General features: G+C 43.4%; 1 protein-coding gene across 2 annotated transcripts in view; it reads left to right on the forward strand.

Annotated features, from left to right (window-relative positions):
* Positions 1-17,534, forward strand: part of ELMO1 (engulfment and cell motility 1) — a 405,171-nt gene that overhangs the window by 24,538 nt on the left and 363,099 nt on the right. The window lies entirely within an intron of this gene.

The following is a 17,534-nucleotide window of genomic DNA, read 5'->3' on the forward strand; positions in this document are numbered from 1 at the left end:
TGGCGTGAAATGCTTTTGTTCGGATGTTTAAACATGGGCAGGTATGTTAACAGGAGTTGTCTGGCATGAGTGGCAATCTTTAGCAGCAACAATCAGATCATAAGCTACTACTGTAGCTTATGTTGGCCAGGAAAAAGCTTTTAGCTTCCTCAAGTGCAGGATATCCGCATGGCCAAGTGGGCAAATGCCTGTATATCTTGAGACCCATCTTTCTGCCATAAGAAACGTGCACTATAGCAGGAATGGGCAACATGTGGCTGCAAAATGTTTGCTACAGAATTTCAACAATGAACTGCTACTGAGAGGTAAAAAAAAAAAGTCAAATCTAGTTTGAGAACAAGCTACATTTTACATTTTTACTGTTCTGTAGTGGGTTGCTGCTGAAATCTGAGTGTGGCCTGGGTGGGGGTGGTAAAAGTGGCCCCTAGGCCACCTGAAGTTGTCCATCCCTTCACTATAGGTTTTCCCTCCTATGCATTTTCCTTGCATTTCTTTTCAAGCATCATGGGAAGCTTTATGGCCTAAAAACTGGCTTTTATCATCCAATGAACACATCGTTGCAGCTTATCTAAAACAAGAATTCAGTTCACTTTGTTAATGCATCCCTCTTGGAGTTGTCATAAATCCTGAGTAGTAAGATTCATTTATAGCTTAAACAGTGTATTTCACTTTAATTTAGCACCATTCATGCCTAAAGGTCACACAAAGGCCTTTGTGTATTAATAAGCAGAGGAGGGTGCCAATTCAGTAGGCCCTATTGTCTCTGCAATAGCTGTTGTACATCCTGGCATGCTCAAAACCTGTTACACTGGAAATGCTATTGCTGCTAAATATCATGGAAAGAGGTATACTTGGCCAGACTATCAGGTTTGACTTCTTTCCCTCTCTGTCTTTATTTTAATAGGGGCAGAATACCCTCTTGCTGAATGGTTCTATGCAAGGAACAAACTCTTCAATTGTATGGCAGTTCCGTATTAATTGAATGCATGGGTGTAATTCTAGACTCCTCTGCTGATCACAAAAGAGAGAAGAGTATTTCTGGGGCTGCTTCTGGAAGCTGTCATGTTGAATTGTTGTGTAAGAAGTGCTTTGTTTCCACTGGTGTGTGGGGTGTCCTTTTGTTCCTTTCACTTAGAATGCTACCAATCATAAGGCATGCATGGAAATAACTTCTCTGGCCAGCCAGGAAAATACATGCTTTCTGTTCTGTACCTTTAAGATGATAATGAATGAACGCAACAAAATAAAACTTGTGTGAGGCTGATGGAAAACAATAGTTAAACTTCAGGGTTTCTTTAAAAAGTTTAAAGGGGAAAATAGCCTATTAAATCCATCTGTGCTAGCATTGTGTTTAAACATGCCAGCGTGGCAAGTGTCCGTTTTTAGCTTGAATGGTTTTACAGGTGGATTGCATCTTGGTTTGTCAAGTGCTAGAGTTATCGAAGGGTACAAAAATCAACAGTTAAATGTCATGCCAGCCAAGGCCAGATCTCTGCATGCTTCCATATGGAATGTTTCTTTCCTTTTCTTTCCCCATGGGAAATAAATGCAATGTCCTAGTTTAATTTAGTTTATTATATTTGCAGAGCCACTGTGTCCAAACTTGGCTGAGGAACTTGGCTGGACCAGAATGCTGTTTTTTGGCATCGGAGGTCCAAAGTTCATGTTTTATAGCAGACATATGTAACATCAGCTCAACCAACCCCTTCTTCATTACAAAGTATGCTTAAAGGGGGGTGCGTTGCAGTGGGAAGGGGTGGAAGAAAAGGAATGCCTAACCATTATTTTCCCAGCTATTCTCCCCCCACCCTCACCCTGAACTCTTTCCTAGGAGGAGTTCCTGGGGCTGTTTTTCTTCTACTGTCAGTGTTTCAGAGTAGCCTTTGCCTCACAAACACTGTTCTGGAACCCTGTGGGAGAAAATCAGATGTGGACATGGAAGCTCAGGGTAAATGTTGGCTGGCAGGGGAAGAATTAAGCAACTTTCCCACCATCCTTTCTTTTCTTCAGGAGGGCACATAGAGCTGGGAGGGTGTGTCAGGTGCCAGAGCCAGAGAATGAGGTGGCAGGCAGAACCAGTAAAGATACTGTCAGGAGTGCCCTAGCTGCTTCTTGCAGTCCCCTCCAATAGCCAACTCAGGACACAGACGACGAGGATTCTTTCCAAAGCTTTATTCCTTTATGACTCTTTCAGATACCACTAGCGACTAAGCAAGGAACTGCACTGGGGAAAGATAGCAGAGTAGCCTAAGCTCCAGGTAAGGCAGTTGGTCCCTGTTTGAAGGAGAACCGCGGGAAGACTCTGAACCTATGGGCTATGGAGAGATCCTTCCTTGTTCCCTTGGGTCCTCAGGACGCGACCGTTGTTTTAGCGCCAAACTAGCGGAGCGCCTCCTTTCGGCACCCTCCATCTGTCGTCGCTCCCTGCGTCTGTGCCAAGCGTCCAGCAAGCCCCCCTCCAGCGCTCTCACTGCCAGGGTCACTATCTCTCCCAGGAATGCTGGCAGGAGGAATCTCTGCCAGCTCCTGTGCTTGTGAGAGATGAGCAAGTTCCTCTCCCACGGATTGCTATTCCTCCTCAGAATCAGAACTGCTGTGGGGCTCTATGGGCTCAGTTTCCACCCTGACAGATACTAATTGCCCAGGCAAAGCAGTTACTTGAACATCTTCAGTTCTGTTGGCTTTGTGGATACTCTCACTGTATGGCTACCATTTACTGTTTGATTATCTAGTTTGAAAAGGAAGGTTAGTGGTGCTAGCAGCACCACGTGCTCACTTCTGCTTCCTCTCACCCCCCCCCCCCCCGCCCTGAATATCAGCTGTAGGTTGGACAAGGGCAACATACCAACTGCTTTAACAGTGGGAATGCTTTTGCAAATATGGTGGTATGAGTGGCAGAAAACTGTCAATCACACTTTATTTCCAGTTGGGGAAGTACAGTATATCTACTTTGCTATCCAGGTGCTGGACCCTTCACCTATCCTCCTCTGTGTCCCTTCTTCCTTAAATGTGTAGAAACTTCTTTTATCTGCTTCTAAGTAATCTAGACCAGTCTTGTCCATTTTGCACATTCTGCCTTTTTTTTTTTTTAGTAACAATTCTGGTTGTTCTGGAGGATAATAGGATGTACTAATCACTGATCAACAGGTCTCGCCTGTGGTCTGGTTTGTGTGGTAAAATGAATGTTGGGTTTGACTGTGGATAAGATCTGCATGTTAGCAGTTTGCCTGAAAAAAACACCAGTGTTCAAAGCCTATATATGTTTACTCAGAGGTAAGCCCCATTGAGTTCAATGAGACTCCCAGTTAAGTATGTATAGGGTTGCTGCCTTTTTTCCCTGCCCGCTGTTGCTTTTCTTTGCTGGTGTTACCCATCCAGTTTCTGTTCTGGTATCAATTCGCCAAACAACCTTTGCATCCTACTTAATTGTGCCCTAGGGGCTATCATTTTGTGATATGATCATAAGTAGAGTTGGAGGAGTTTCACTTTACCTAGGAGCCAGCTGTGTAGGGAGCTGAGAAAATTCTTAGTTAAAGCAGACTCGTGCGGTTTTTCCAGCTTTGATCACCTATGGAGTGTACCTGTGCTTCTTGATATGACCTTCCTATTCTGTCAGAAGAGAAGGCTCCTTCCTTCCTCTCCATGGCTTCTAGGATATGGGTGCTAAAGGATCTTTAGTAAACCACTCTGTACCTTGGGTTCAAAAGAATTTTTAAAAATATAAATATACAACTAAAATAACCTGTCATTGGATTGCTACTAAGGCATCACCTTTACAGAAATAATATTGCCCCTAAAAGATGTTCAGGCTTCGACAGACTTCCAAAGGATGAGCTGGTGCATACCTCTCATGGCAAAACGCTCATGAATGCTTGATCATGTCCTGTGATGTGTGTCATGCTGAGGTCTAGTGGAATGCTCGTCTCCTAAGAAAGATCTTGGGTCAATCCTTGCTGTGGCCTCTCAGGTGACAGTCATCATACACACCTTCTGGGAGGCTTCTTTTTACACAATGGATTTTTTATCCCCTCAGCTTGTAGCCTCCATTATGCTGAGGACGCTCTTGGAGACAGCTAGTAGCTGGGGAGGGAGAAAGATGCATCAGCTTGGGATGTGACATCCTGCTGCTGAAAAAGAAGGCAAACTGACGGTTGAGTTACTTGCTGCTGGTTTTGCTTCAATGGGGAATTATGCCAAAAATATTCATAGGCACACTGTGCTTTAGATTAAAGGGGGCCTCATGAAAGGTGGCCCATTGTTCCTTCCTGTTTTAGCCTGAGGCTTACTAAGACAAGGGAAGGAAATGAGTTATTAAGATCTTTGTGATGAGAAGGGCTGAGCTGCCTCTACACATCCTACAGATTTCATGGAAACTACAGGCAAGATGGCTCTAACTTGCTCATCTTGTGGTTGGAAGTGGGGCCAAAGGTGATACTTTTTTTCTTCTAGGAAATGCTTCTCTAGCATTGCTCCTATTATGCAAATTAAATGCCAGTGTGGTGTAATGTTTAGAGCACAGCAGAACTTCAGGTCCAGGGGCCAAATCTGGCCCTTCAAGGTTTCCCTAGAAGGCCATGCCCCTTTCCCTGAACTACAATTGTCTAGTGGTTTGCCAGCTTTTTTGTACTTTTTTCCCCATTCTAGAAAGTTGAAATGCTTCTGCTAAGCTGTAGTTACTGGCAGTAAAAGCTTTAAGCTAAAATATTATTGGTATTTGGCGGGGGGGGGGGTAGGCCCTGCGCCCTTTGCCTTCCATTCTGCCCCCTGCTGGAATGCAGCCCCTGGGGGCTCCTCTGAAATGGAATTTAGGCCTTGGGCTGAAAGAGGTTCTGCACCCCTGGTTTAGACTAGGATGGGGAAGACTTGAATTAAAATGCCTGCTCAGCCATAAATGGCTCACTGGGTGACTTTGGGCCCATCTCTCTCTCTCTCTCTCTTTCTCTGACTAACCTACTTCACAGGGTTCTTGGGAATATAACTTGTGGGGAGGATCATAGTCACCTTGAGATCCTACTGCTAATAAATGTAATAAATAAACGAATGCCTGGACATCTTGGAGATAAGGTCAACCCCATGCAGCCCAAATGTTTGAGTGGCCCAGCACACTTGCTTTAATTTCTCAGCTGGGCAGGGGGCAGAGAATGGTTGCAACTGAAGGAATAAGAAATTAGGTTAAGCATCATTAAACTTTGCAGCTGCCTGAGCCATTAAGCAATGGAAGAAAGGTACAACTCGCACCGAGTTCCATGTTCAGGTTCTTCTATGATTAAAAAAAAAAAGATAATAGAGACTGTGGATGAACCCCAATTTGGACTGGGACCATGATTTCTCCTGTGCTGTTTTCCCAGTTGAAATCCCCTCACTGAAGCTTCTGTTTGTGTCCTGGGGGAGAATAAACTCAGTTATGATACAAATATCTGTATGCTTTACCCATGAAGTAAAGAGTAGCTTCAGCATGGAGATGGATTTAATTGGGGAAAAGGGCATAGAGGGACGGGTAACACCTTGCCCCCAAATGCCTTAGCCTCAGTTTGACTTGCAGCTGCTATTGACTTTATTTATTTAGAACATTTGTATACCACTCCATATCTAAAACAGATTTTGGAGTAGTAAACACAAAAGATAAAACCATAAAAGAATAAAAAGCTTTAAAAACTATACTAAAATTATGCTTTAAAAAACACAGAATGCCAATAGAAACTGCAGCTGATCAATTAAGAAATGCATCCTGGAACAGTGCTGTTTTCAGAAGACACCAGAAGCAACACAGTGTTGGTGCCTGCCTGACCTCCAGGGGCAGGGAGTTCCAAAGAAAGGGGGCCACCACACTGAAGGCTCTTTTCCTGGTGGACTCCAATCAAGCCATAGGTCCATGTGGAACCACCAGGAGCTTGCCCTCCTGACAGTTTAATGAAAGACTGTCAGAGATCCTGATGGGGATCCATTGCATTGTATCCAGTTTGGCTGTAGGCAGCCTAGGGTGGTTGTGGAATCTCCGTTAACAGACGTTTTCAAGAACTGGGTAGACAGGCATTAGTCAGGATGCTTATAGCACAGAATGTCTGATCTGTGGAGCAGGGGCCTTTGACTGGGAGCCACCTCTGCATTCATCCAGTATTTGAACTGAAGCCAGGATAGGCAACCCAGTGCCATCCAGGTGTTTTGGACTACAACTCCCATAAGCCCTTGCCAACATGGAGCATAGTGGTAGTTCTACTCCCAGGTTGCCTAATCCTGCCATGCGGTTGTCCTTTCCAAGTCTGATGTGGAAATAATTCCAGCAGTGTTTGAAAAAGGAGGAATTGTCTAAGGACCAGGTCACATGATTACCCAGTCCACCTATTCTCTTCCTGTGATGGAAGAGCCCCTTTGTAATGTGAGCACTGTTGTAAGGGAAGCCTGACATGAGTGGTTGTGCTCAGCTCCCTAAAGGGGAGGAGATTGCAGGAACCAGGTTGGTGGGTGTTGAAAGGGAGCATGCATGGTTGCTCCTCTACCACAAGAAGAAGATAGTTGAGCCAGGAAAGTATCTTTTAGAGATTTCCCCTTTACGTTTTAAACAAAATGCTATAATTACTGCCTTTTAACTTCACTGAATATTAGTGGGAATGAAAGGACGCTCTGGTGGTTTTTATGAACTTGCTCCAAACAGGCTTTTAATGTCTCTCTTTGTTCCCTTTTAGTTTATCTTGAGACTTTGAATTGATGTCTCTTAATCCAGAGCATACTTATCCCATTTATGTTCTTGCTTTTAGACCCCCAGTCCTGTTCCCATTAGGTCTCTATTCTTCGTGCTACATTTTCATACATTTCATATAGTTTAGATTGTTTCTTTGCAGGCTCTTTTGCCTAATGGCACTGCTAGCAGGACGGTCTGTTAGGGAAGTTAGCCTCTGGGCTTGGTATAGCTATTGCAGTGTGTTTTGGGGTAGGGCAGGGAGAGAGATTTTAAGAAAAATTGGTGCAGTTAATGTAATTACCAGTTGTCCGTTCAGATACCAACAACAGAGGGCAAGTTCAGTCACCAGTAAATCATTCCAAAGTGAGGAATGCAGCCAAGTGGAGGAAATAACTTCTGACCCGGTGCATCCATGCACCTTTTACTGGGGACATCAGAACATAAGAGGAGCCCTGCTGGATCAGACCAGGTAGCATTATTATATTCCCAGCAGTAGTTGCCAAGAAGCCTTTCAGAAACTTGCAAGCAGGGTATAAAAGCAACACCCTATCATTCAAGAATTGGTTTCATTTTAATTCCAGCAGCAGTAATATCTAAGGACTTGGGAGAGGACATTTTATCTTATTGCCCCTCTGGGGACTTCCGTCACTCACCACGGACATTTCTTTTCTTTTTAAAGAATGTTGTGTCCTAGGGTGCTTTGAGATGAGGATTTTATTGTGTAGTTGCCCTGCCTCATTCACAGAATTTTAACATGGCATCCAGACATCGTCGTCTTCCACTTGTACCCCTACCATGTTTTCCCACTGCTGCTTCCGTCTTTTTTCTTACCAAAGAAATATGTTAAGGACGGAAAGATGGAATAGTTGCACCATGTCTTTAGATTGGTAGTGCTAGAAGCCATCTACCTGGAAGCACCATTTCTCTTATTATCAGCTTCCTTGGAGTTTGGTTATTAATAACTAAGGTGGTTCATAAATATTTTTAAATGAAAATAAGTAAAATAATTATTTTGTAAAACCAAGATGGTGACCATTACCACATAATGTGGTACTGAATATTTTTGTGAATGAAGTGAAGTTTCTTTTAGTTGCTACACCCATGTGAACCATCTCCAGATGGGGTGGCCATGTGTCTTCTTTTATAGAGGACAGGCCTCTATTTGAAGGGCTGCCAGAGGGCCGTCCTTTATTTTGAAAAGCTGTCCAGTCCAAGTCTGGCTGAAAGATCAAGAACCACCAGAAGGAAGAGCTGGGTCTTGAAGGTGCCCATCAATAGCACCTGACGGCAGACTGAGCAAGGCACCTGGTCACAGTCTTCTCCACTGTGGTGAAATGTACTGTATTTCTGTTTAAATTATAATTATTTCAAAATGTGCATCTATACATACAACATTTGCAAAATTTATGCAAATCAATGTCCTCTTTTGTCCTTTTTGGGGGGTGATTCACAAGTGGCCACCAAATATCCAGGAAGGGGTGTGTGTGTGTGTGTGTGCGCGTATGCGTATGCACTGTATCAGATATTACTTTATCCACATGGTTGCATCCTTGGGGCAATTGCATTTTGGTTCAATATGCTAACATCTGAATGAGTCCACAGTGGCATATCCAAGCTCCTGCTTTTCATTTGATAAGCTTCCTAGAGCTGTGAGATATTTCCCATAAGCTCGTCTTACTGCAAAGAACAAAGCAAAACTCCCAATAATTGTGTTTTTCTGTTAACACTTTCAGGAAATTCTCACTTAGACATCTGTTTCTATAACATTTTGCCACCCAAGTACCTTTTCATATATAGAATATAAAGTCCTTTTGTAAAATGTAACTGCCTTTCTTGTAGCGCTCACTGAGGTGATGTAAGGATAACTAACTTATTTTTGCCTCACTAATACATAATCTTTTGGGGCTTACCAAGCAGGAAGCATCCGAATCTGGTATTGCCAGCCCAGTGCCTCTTCTACTGGGGTATCTTAAAAATAGCAACTTTGCCATGAGTTTAGTCAGTGGCAGACGAATTGTTAAATGCAGGATTAAGATTCTGTGCAAGGACTGTTGTTGACTCTTAAGGTAAGAGCCATGAGGAGAGTGTGGCTTTCATCCCAAGCACCATATTAAGTTGGATATAAGGGGGAACGTTTGGAAACGTCATTCCTGAGCTTGCTGTATGAGTATGAACACCTGACCTACTGTAGCCTTCCCCAACTTGGTGCCTTTCAGATGTGATGGATTACAACCCCCATGATCCTCAGCCAGCATGATCATTGCCCATGCTGGCTATGATGGGAATTGTAGTCCAACACATTTGGAAGGCACCAGGGTGGGAAAAATGGCTGCAGCAGTGCAAACTAGCAAGTCACTGGCAGAGAGCATCTTCCAGCTACCTGCCAACTTTCTGCAAAGGTTGTGACCTCCTGACAGGCCATGTAACAGCTGCAATAATGTCTTTCTTTATTTAAAAGACTTGTACTGTGCTTTTCTCATAGTGATTCAAAGCGATTTACAATAAATAATGCAAATAAGCAATTTCTGTTGTAAATTAATAATTTGGAACTTCATTTTTGTTGTTGTTGGTGGTGGTGGCGCTCCTTTCAGTGTTTCTTCTATAGACAGCTTCGTTTGCTTTAGTAACAGAGTTGGTTCCCTTCTTCTTTTGGGCACATTCATTCATTTATTTATTTATTTAAAGTGCCATCCTATAGAAGTAAGCAGCATTGGATTCAACAGGACATATTCTCAGGTAACTCTCAGGTGTATAAGACTGCAGCTTTACAGAATGTATGGGCCTCCTTTCGGCATAATCGCTGCATGCTTACTTTACTGCCTCCCCCTTCTATCCTGGGAAAGAGCAAAGTAACATTCCCCTTCTCTCTTCTTTAGTTGCAAATGTATGGGAAGTGAAGATATCCTTAACATTAGAGGTCAAACCTCTATTCTGGAAGCCTGCAGCAGATGCCGAATCTCAGCTGTACACAACTGGATTCATACTGGTCACTTTACTGTACCGCTACCCCAACAACTTAAAAGTCTAGAAGCTATTATCAGCTTAGCAGGTTAGTAGGTTAACAGGCTTCCATTTGTGGAAATGAAATATGGTGACGATGAATAGCATAAAAAGAGAAGCAGTTTGGAACTGTTGTTGTTACCACTATGTACACAGGCAGAGCCATGTTCCCCTTCATGGATCACTGCCTTGTTGTGGCGAAGGAACTTGCGTAACTCAGTGAAGCCATAAGCTATGCCGTGCAGGGCCACCCAAGACAGACAGGTCATGGCGGAGAGTTCTGACAAAATGTGGTCCACTGGAGAAGGAAATGGCAACCCACTCCAGTATTCTTGCCAAGAAAACCCCATGGAACATATCACAAGGCTAAAAGATATGACGCCGGAAGATGAGCCCCTCAGGTCGGAAGGTGTCCAATATACTACTGGGGAAGAGCAGAGGCATTTTCCAAGTAGCGCCAGAAAGAGTGAAGCGGTTGGGCCAAAGCCAAAAGGACACTCAGCTGTGGATGTGTCTGGTGGTGAAAAGAAAGTCTGATGCTGTAAAGAACAGTATTGTTTAGGAACCTGGAATGTAAGATCAATGAATCAAGGTAAGCTGGAGGTGGTCAAACATGAGATGGCAAGATTGAACATCGACATCTTGGGAATCAGCGAACTAAAATGTACAGGCATGGGCGAATTTAATTCAGGTGACCATCATATCTACTATTGTGGGCAAGAATCCCTTAGAAGAAATGGAGTAGCACTCATAGTCAAGAAAAGGGTGGGAAAAGCAGTACTGGGGAACAATCTCAAAAACCGACAGAATGATCTCAGTACGAATCCAAGGCAAACCATTCAACATCACAGTAATTCAAGTCTGTGCCCCAACCACTGATGCCGAAGAAGCTGAGGTTGATTGGTTCTATGAAGACCTACAACACCTTCTAGAACTAACACCAAAAAAAGATGTCTTCTTCATCATAGGGGATTGGAATGCTAAAGTAGGAAGTTAAGAAATCACTGGGATAACAGGCAAGCATGGCCTTGGTATACAAAATGAAGCAGGACAAAAGGTAATAGAGTTCTGTCAAGAGAACACACTTCTCATAGCAAACACTCTTTTCCAACAGCACAAGAGGCGACTCTACACATGGACATCACCAGATGGCCAATATTGAAATCAGATTGATTATGTCCTTTGCAGCCAAAGATGGAGAAGCTCTATACAGTCGGTAAAAACAAGACCTGGAGCTGACTGTGGCTCAGATCATGAGCTGCTTCTTGCAAAATTTCGGCTTAAATTGGAGAACGTCGGGAAAACCACTAAACCATTCAGGTATGACCTAAATCATATCCCTTATGAATATACAGTGGAGGTGACGAATAGATTTAAGGGATTAGACCTGATAGACAGAGTGCCTGAGGAACTATGGACGGAGGTCCGTAACATTGTTCAGCAGGCAGCAACTCAATCCATCCCAAAGAAAAAGAAATGCAAGAAAGCCAAGTGGCTGTCTGATGAGGCTTTACAAGTAGCTGAGGAAAGAAGGGAAGCAAAAAGCAAGGGAGAAAGGGGAAGTTATATCCAACTGAATGCAGAGTTCCAGAGAATAGCAAAGAGAGACAAAAAGGCCTTCTTAAATGAACAATGCAAAGAAATCGAGGAAAACAATAGAATGGGAAAAACTAGAGATCTTTTCGAGAAAATCGGAGATCTCAAGGGAACGTTTTGTGCAAAGACGGGCATGATAAAGGACAAAGAAGGCAGGGACCTAACAGAAGCAGATGAGATTAAGAAGAGGTGGCAAGAATACACAGAAGAACTATATAGGAAAGATCTGAATGTCCCTGATAGCCATGATAGTGCAGTCACTGAACTTGAGCCGGACATCCTCGAGAGTGAAGTCAAGTGGGCCTTAGGAAGCATTACTAACAACAAAGCTAGCGGAGATGACAATATTCCAGCTGAGCTATTTAAAATCTTAAAAGATGATGCTATTGAAGTGCTGCACTCAGTATGCCAACAAATTTGGAACACTCAACAGTGGCCACAAGACTGGAAAAGGTCAGTTTACATTCCAATTCCAAAGAAGGGCAATGCCAAAGAGTGTTCAAACTACCGTACAATTGCGCTCATTTCACATGCCAGCAAGGTTATGTTCAAAATCCTACAAGCTAGGCTTCAGCAGCATGTGAACCGAGAACTATTGGAAGTACAAGCTGGGTTCCGAAGATGCAGAGGAACTAGAGATCAAATTGCCAACATTCGCTGGATCATGGAGAAAGCAAGAGAATTCCAGAAAAAGTCTATTTCTGCTTCATTGACTATGCTAAAGCCTTTGATTGTGTGGATCACAACAAACTGTGGCAAATTCTGAAAGAGATGGGAGTACCAGACCACCTTACCTGTCTCCTGAGAAACCTGTACGAGGGTCAAGAAGTAACAGTAAGAACCAGACATGGAACAACCGATTGGTTTAAAATTGGGAAAGGAGGACGACAAGGCTGTATATTGTCGCCCTGCTTATTTAACTTATATGCAGAGGACATCATGAGAAACGCTGGGTTGGATGAATCACAGGTTGGAATTAAGATTGCCGGGAGAATTATCAACAACCTCAGATATGCAGATGATACCACCCTAATGGCAGAAAGCGAAGAGGATCTAAAGAGCCCCTTGTTGAGGGTGAAAGTGGAGAGTGCAAAAGCTGGTTTGAAACTCAACATTAAAAAAACCAAGATCATGGCATCTGGCGCCATCACTTCCTGGCATATGGAAGGGGAAGAAATGGAAGTAGTGACAGATTTTCTTGGGCTCCAAGATCACCGCAGATGGTGACTGTAGCCATGAAATTAAAAGACGCTTGTTCCTTGAGAGGAAAGCTATGGCAAACCTAGACAGTATAGTAAGAAGCAGAGACATCACCTTGCTGACAAAGGTTCGTATAATCAAAGCTATGGTTTTCCCAGTAGTAATGTATGGCTGTGAGAGCTGGACTATAAGGAAGGCTGAGCGCCGAAGAATTGATGCTTTCAAAGTGTGGTGCTGGAAATTCCCCTGGACTGCAAGGAGGTCAAATCAGTCAATCCAAAAGGAAATCAACCCTGACTGCTCATTGGAAGGACAGATATGAAGCTGAAGCTCAAATATTTTGGCCACCAAATACGAAGAGACAAGTCACTGGAAAAGTCACTGATGCTGGGAAAGACTGAAGGCAAAAGGAGAAGGGGATGGCAGAGGATGAGATGGCTAGATAGCATCACCGATGCAATGACTATGGACTTGAGCACACTCCGGGAGAGAGCGGAGGACAGGAAGGCCTGGCGTGCTATGGTCCATGGGGTCACGAAGAGTTGGACACGACTTAACGACTGAACAACAACAACAAGAGCAATGTTAGAAAGGATTTCTTCAGAATGTAGTGGCTTCTGTTCTGATGAAAATCCAGGCAGTTTGGCTATATAATGATGTGAATGGTCAAATCATGGTGTGATTATACATTTGGTAATAAATGCAATCTTCTCAACTCCCACCTACATCATCTTTTAAAAGTCAAATACGCTGAGCTTCACGAAGTATGCCAAACATGCATTTAAATTATTTGCCTTCTGATCTTTATATATAACTTGTGACTTTTCAGCATAATAGCACGTTGTCTAGCACGAGTAGAGTTAGAATCTGTTCATTCTTATATGGAAGAAATATTTTATTTCAATGCTCAATGAAATTAGTATGCAACCAGTACAACATTACTGGGTGGTGTATATTTTAAAGGTTTGGAAGAGCAGAATAATCATAGTTTCCCCCTTTTTTGGCAATTAGTCAGACCACTTCTAGGGATTTTATCTTATCTTTTGCAATTACAAAAGATAAGATAAAATCCCTAGAAGTGGTCTGATTCAGATGCTTATCTCAGAGCTATGGATACAACTGAAAATAACTTCTGCATGGCTGGAGCAACATATAAGAACATAAACAGAGCCTTGCTGGATCAGACCAAAAATCTATGGGGCAGTGGAGTCATAGGGTCGAAGTGCAGGACTTTTTAATTAACAAAGATGCTGACATCATCCGCCAACCCTTTCAGACATTTTGTTCCTTCAACATCCCACCCTCACTGACTTCGCAAAGACTGAGAAGCTAGCCCCCGCCCTCGCACTGCGAATATTTCAAATGGTGGCGGCTGCCGCAGTAGAAACCCACAGGGAAATTCACCCATGGTAGCTTCTTGTTACGTGCGAAGTAGGCCTGCGTGTGTGTGTGTGTGTGTCTGTCTGTCTGTCTGTCTGTCTGTCTATCTATCTATCTCTATCTATCTATCTATCTATCTATCTATCTATCTATCTATCTCTATCTCTATCTCTATCTCTATCTCTATCTCTATCTCTATCTCTATCTCTATCTCTATCTCTATCTCTATCTCTATCTCTATCTCTATCTCTATCTCTATCTCTATCTCTATCTCTATCTCTATCTCTATCTCTATCTCTATCTCTATCTCTATCTCTATCTCTATCTCTATCTCTATCTCTATCTCTATCTCTATCTCTATCTCTATCTCTATCTCTATCTCTATCTCTATCTCTATCTCTATCTCTATCTCTATCTCTATCTCTATCTCTATCTCTATCTCTATCTCTATCTCTATCTCTATCTCTATCTCTATCTCTATCTCTATCTCTATCTCTATCTCTATCTCTATCTCTATCTCTATCTCTATCTCTATCTCTATCTCTATCTCTATCTCTATCTCTATCTCTATCTCTATCTCTATCTCTATCTCTATCTCTATCTCTATCTCTATCTCTATCTCTATCTCTATCTCTATCTCTATCTCTATCTCTATCTCTATCTCTATCTCTATCTCTATCTCTATCTCTATCTCTATCTCTATCTCTATCTCTATCTCTATCTATCTATCTCTATCTATCTATCTCTATCTATCTATCTCTATCTATCTATCTCTATCTACCTACCTACCTACCTACCTAAACACACATAATACACACACGCACACAGATAGATCAACACAGCTGCCTGTATTTTTGGACTCTTCTTGTAGGCGTGGCTATAGGGACTGTCACAACAAGTGCCTGCACATCAAAAGTTACCACTATACCACTGATATGTAGCCTAGCATCCTGCTTGTAACAGTGGCGAGCTGGATGCTTCCCCGAAGCTCATGAGGAGACTCTGCTTCTCACTGGGATTGCCTGGTTCATGTGGTAATACTTGTGTTACATTTCCATGGGTATTTTGGACCACATGTGTACCATAGTTAAGGGTTCTAGCTTGTGGGAGAAGAAGTACCCTAGCAATTTCAGTGGCCCTATGAGTCAGTGAGGTTGGAGTGTGTTTACGCTAGCCAATGAAACCTGCATTTTACAAACATAGCTTTGTTTCTGTCTGCTACCAGAAATCCAAGTCTGAAGACAGTCAATGGAGTCCACAGCCCAACATTCTGTCCCTCTGTCATGAGGTAAATGTCAGGCCCCTAGTTGTGAGTGTGAGGTACAAAAATGTCCCATTTTCAGGTGTTTTCAGGAATTGGTGTGTCTTGGCTATGTATGTATCAAATTCCAACTTTCTGGATTTATTTTATTTAACATTATGTTCAGTCCACCCTTAAGGGTGGGAACTTCCCTGGCAGCATACATAATAAAAGAAATAATACAACAGTAAACAATAAAAAATTCAATAAAAGGACTAAATGCCGGTGATAATGCAACCAAAATCCAGTACACAGACATCAGAATTACAATTACTAAAGCCATCTGCCAAAAAAATACAATTCACGGAAAAGCCAGTCCAAAAGGCTTTCAAAGAAGGAGCATGATGCATCCCTGATGGAAATTGATTCCAGAGGTGCAGGAATCCTCATATTCACCAGCCTGGCTGCCTTTAGTGGCACACTAATGAGAAGGGCCTTTGCTGGTGGCCTCAAAGTGCAGATAGGCTGGTATGGGTAAAGGCTGTCCTCAAGTAACTCAGGCCCAAACTGTTAAGGCTTTAAAGGTTAAACCAGCCCTTTAAATTGGGCTCGGAAACCAGCGCAGTTGTCTTGGTATTGGTGGCACATGAGCCGACCACCCAGCCCTCCCCAATATCCAGGTGGCAGTATTCTCCATTGACTTGAAGTTTCCAAAACATATTTAAATGTGAGTTTATCCACACTAAAGTGTGGATAACTGAGGCACGATCAGCCCTCTCCAGACAATACTTTTTGGTAGAAATGCTCAGCATTTGGAGGTATTCTTCATCCAACCATTTCTAGGGAGGGATTGCTCAGGATTCCAGCTCCGGAGGAAGCCTGTGTGCATAATAGGCTTCCCTGCTGTAGACAGCCATGCACAATGTGTGGACATCAGAGGCAGGATAAGGGAAGCCACATAACATCAGGGGCGAAGTCAGTGGCCCTGTTGCCCCTTTAACAATGTGGAGCCCCTTCACACAAGTATTGCATGAAATAGGCTACTGTTTCTTGGGTAATGCGTGTACCAATTTTCAGCTTTCAAGGTGGTCTGTGAGCACCTTAAGTATACTTCATGTCCTCCATTTCTGCAGATAGCATTACAAATGTCATCCATTAAACTTTACTGGTAATCAGGGTGTCAAAGGCAACACGTGTGGCAAATGTTACTTCTTGGTATTGTGTAAGCAACTTAACCATTTTTGGTTCACTACAGGGGGTTCAGACTGCTCCGCCTTGCTGCCTTGGGCGTTCAGCATACCAGTGAAGGACTGTACTGCATATATAGAGGTCCTTCACACGTTGGCTGAACATGCAGGCAGTGGAGGGCATGGTTGCAGTGTGCCTTGGTAGGGGTGGGGGCTAGCCAGTGTGACTCCTCCCCCCACAACACCCCCACAGATTCTGTCATTGCTTGGAGGGCTTGTCTGAGGGAGAAATGTTCTCCTTCTGATTTTCCCGCTAATCAGTGTGTCTTGGGACTTGTGTGCAAACTAATTTCATCTTTCTGAGTCATATGGAAGTATTTTAACCATTTTTATACCCAAATAAATCAGTCAGTGAGATGGAGATGTTGTGTGTCCTTTAGAGTCCCAGGCTCCATCTACATGGCACCACTTTCACCCCCCACCCCATTGCAACCACGCAGCATTTCAGCTTCGAAGTAGCTTCTAGTAGTATACACTTGAGGTTTACTGTGCGCTTTCCTAACAGACTCCGCCGTGCCCTTTGTTTTGCCATTATACTTAAATGTGCATCTGTGCAGTCCCGTGAGTGTGGGGGTGCAACACTTCAATGGCTGTTTTGTATTTTAGGGCTCTGCTGTGTCTTTCTGTCCCTCGTTAGTTAAAAAGTGGGTGTTTTGTGTGCCTTCATTTTCATGCCACCTATTTGTCAGTTCCCCAGCCTGAGACTCTCGCGATGGTTCGCACTCACAAGTGTGAGTGGTACGTGCCTACCCATCGCTCCGAAATGGTGGCTGGAGTGAAGTTGATCCTCCCTGCAAGAACCCCCCGGCCCTGGGGCACTGAGTCCAAAAGCAACCGTTGCGAAGATACGAAGGTGCAAAAATGTCCGAAAGTGTGATTAGATTGATGAAAATGTGCCTCTGTGCCTCTGTGTAACTGCACGGCTGCGAACGGATGGGGGAGTAAAGGGGCATCACAGAGCTACGCAAGCACTGCGCACGCCTACAACACACCCACCGCAAAATGCGAAGTCAGTTTGGGGAAGGGACAGACAGCTCGCATCTGCGGGAAACCTGCAGCAAACCAAAAACATTGCAGCAAAACGCCTCCTTGGAAATTGACATTTTCCAGGAGAAAACCACAGATGGTTGTGAAGTGGCGACTGCATGGTCCAGTCCAAAGGACCTCGACGCACACCTGCCCCAGAGTAAAC

The sequence above is a fragment of the Heloderma suspectum genome, chromosome 5 (genome assembly GCF_057233095.1).
Source record: "Heloderma suspectum isolate Gila_16-S chromosome 5, 16-S_ref, whole genome shotgun sequence".
Classification (NCBI taxonomy): Eukaryota; Metazoa; Chordata; class Lepidosauria; order Squamata; family Helodermatidae; genus Heloderma; species Heloderma suspectum.